The sequence below is a fragment of the Furipterus horrens genome, unplaced genomic scaffold (assembly GCF_987537825.1).
Source record: "Furipterus horrens unplaced genomic scaffold, mFurHor1.1.pri manual_scaffold_9, whole genome shotgun sequence".
Lineage (NCBI taxonomy): Eukaryota > Metazoa > Chordata > Mammalia > Chiroptera > Furipteridae > Furipterus > Furipterus horrens.
In genome coordinates this window covers 55,498,154-55,501,055 of record NW_028327179.1, presented here as the reverse complement: position 1 = coordinate 55,501,055, position 2,902 = coordinate 55,498,154, and the positions used below count along the sequence as shown (strand labels likewise).

General features: G+C 42.6%; 1 pseudogene; it reads left to right on the top strand.

The window, feature by feature from the left end:
- Positions 1–1,434: 1,434 nt before the first annotated feature.
- LOC150001790 (profilin-1 pseudogene) lies at positions 1,435–2,081 on the top strand (annotated as a pseudogene).
- Positions 2,082–2,902: the final 821 nt, after the last annotated feature.

Below are 2,902 nucleotides of genomic sequence, written 5' to 3'. Positions count from 1 at the left end.
TCCTCCACTATCCTCACCAAACAGGTCATTCCCAGATGGTTTTCTCTAATCCAACAGTGCCAGGGCTTGACTCCTGCCAGTGTCCAGCTGCTCACTGAGATGTTCTGTCTGCAATTAGTCCAAACTACAGAAAAGTTTTAGGAGCCAGAAAGCGCAGCCTCCCCTCACTCCTCTGCCATCTTCTCACCCCCCCCCCAACAATAACTGACTCTGACCTCTTTTCTCTTAGATTGTCAAATAAAAATTTTACAAAAGTCAATACAACAATAGCCATCTGGTGTGAATGGATCAAAACTATACTTATTTTTTGTCAGATTGACAGAAAATATAATACATTTTTTGGTGTACTGCAAAATTTTAGTAATTAGTTTATGTGTGCCGTGAGATCAAAAAGGTTGAAATTGCTGCTACATGAGATGTGCCTATACATAGTAAAAATGACATAGCAGATCTTATAAACACCAAAATAGAATGGAAAGAGTATGGGTTGTGGAGTGACATAGACCTGGCTTTGAATCACAACCCTGCCATTTAATAGCTAAGTATTGATAAAATGGGAAAAGTAGCACCTGCTTCACAGGATTTTGAAGGACTAAATAAAATAAGGTACATAAAGTACTTAGAAGAATGTTTGATGTATATTAATCACTCAATAAATACTTTCTCTTCCACCTCCAATCTTTCCTTTTTTTCTCTTCCTCCTCTTCTTTTTTTCTTCCTCCTGTACTCTTCTTCCTCTTTCTTCTTTTTCTACTCCTTTTTCCCCCTTCTTCCTCCTCCTCCTCCTCCTTTTTTCCTGGACTTACTTTCTTCTCCTCTGTTTCTTTCCATTGTTTGATTTGTCTCAATCAGTACTGTCCTGCTCAAAGAATCACCTCATTGAATTTCTACTATCATTTTAACTTATGAGGTTAAATTTTATTTCTGAAATGGTCAGATGTCATTGATAAACAACACTATACCTGCGGATAAGGCTGGTGAGCAGGGCTTTAAATCAGTGGTCTACAAAGTACTGCTGCTTCAAATCCAGCTCTCTGCCTGTTTTGTATGGCCCATGAGTTAACAATGGTTTTTGCATTTTTAAGTGGTTGGGGGGAAAAATCAGACTCTCAGGGCAGGGAGTGGACTGGATCTGAGTGCAAACAATGAATTACCATTTTGATTGGGTAAAACATTCTGGGACAATTTTATGGCCAAGCTTGGTAGAAACGCTTCTTCTCTTATCCCCTAAAAAAGAAAAAGAAAAAAGAAGAAAGAAAAAAACTAGAAGAATATTTCATGGTACGTGAAAATTACATGAACTTCAAATTTCAGTGTCCATAAATAAAATTTTATTGGAACCCCACCATGAAAAACGGGCTGCTTCCCCCCACCCGCCAGCCCGAGCCCAGCCCGAGCCCAGCCCGTGGTCCCAGCAGCAGCGCCGAGAGCAGCCCCAGTAGCAGCGCCATGGCCGGGTGGAATGCCTACATCGACAACCTCATGGCGGACGGGACCTGTCAGGATGCGGCCATCGTGGGCTATAAGGACTCGCCCTCTGTCTGGGCCGCCGTCCCCGGGAACACCTTCGTCAACATCACGCCAGCCGAGGTTGCTGTCCTAGTTGGCAAAGACCGGTCAAGTTTTTTCGTGAATGGGCTGACACTTGAGGGCCAGAAATGTTCTGTGATCCGGGACTCACTGCTACAGGATGGGGAATTTACCATGGATCTTCGTACCAAGAGCACCGGGGGAGCTCCCACCTTCAACATAACTGTCACCATGACTGCCAAGACGCTAGTCCTGCTGATGGGCAAAGAAGGTGTCCATGGTGGTATGATCAACAAGAAATGTTATGAAATGGCCTCCCATCTGCGGTGTTCCCAGTACTGACCTCGTCTTTCCCTTCCCCCATCCCCCACTGCTTTTGCACCCCTCTCCTTCCCATACACACATACACCATTTTTATTTTTTGGGCCATTACCCAACACTCCTTTGTTGCTGCCAAAACCACATGGGCTGGGGGTCAGGGCTGGATGGACAGACACCTCCCCCTACCCATACCCCTCCTGTGTGTGGTTGGAAAATTTTTTTTGTCATTGCTGGGTTTTTGTTTTTGTTTTTGTTTTTGTTTTTGTTTTTTTCTGAATAAAAAAGATTCTACTAACAAAAAGAAAAAAGAAAAACGGGCTGCTTTTACACAACAATGCCAGAGACAAGTCGTTGCAGCAGAGTATATGGCCGCAAAGCCTAAAATATATTTATTTTATGACCCTTAACAAAAGAAGTTTACTGACCCCATTCTAAAGGAATAGAACATGTGTGAATTTTAATTTGGTGCTGAAGCCAGTTCTGAAAGGGGAGCTTTATGGTGTGAGCTGCTGCCGCAGGGTTAAAATGAGCATTTAGCTTCTCAGGTGACTGTGTGGAGGAGAGTAGTCAAGGAGTTAGATGGTGGAGTTTCCAATAGCATTGCCTACACAGAGGCAAAAATCCACCTCTCTGCTCTTATTCTGTTAACTCCTGACAGAATTTAGTGAATGATAAGCATATACAAAGGAGTTTTGTTACTAGCTCCTTGATGCTTTTTAGACCATTTTATCTATGAAGCAATCTGGGGGAGATGGGTACAGTAGGGCTTCACTAAAACAATATCTGGGAATGGTTTGGGCCTGTATTTCAGAAGATATCCAATGACAATGTAAATTCCCTCCCCTTCCATTGAAGAAATCCATTGTCTTCGCTTGAGCAAGCTGGGAATTCCATTGTATGTCTTTAGGAGAAGGACTGACCAGATCCAATATCCACCTTGAAACCCATTGTAAATGTTTTTTTAGAAACAGATTGAAAGTGATCACATATTCCTTGATAGTATCCCCAGATGGAGCAATTACTGGCATTTGTGAACACATGGGTATTGTTT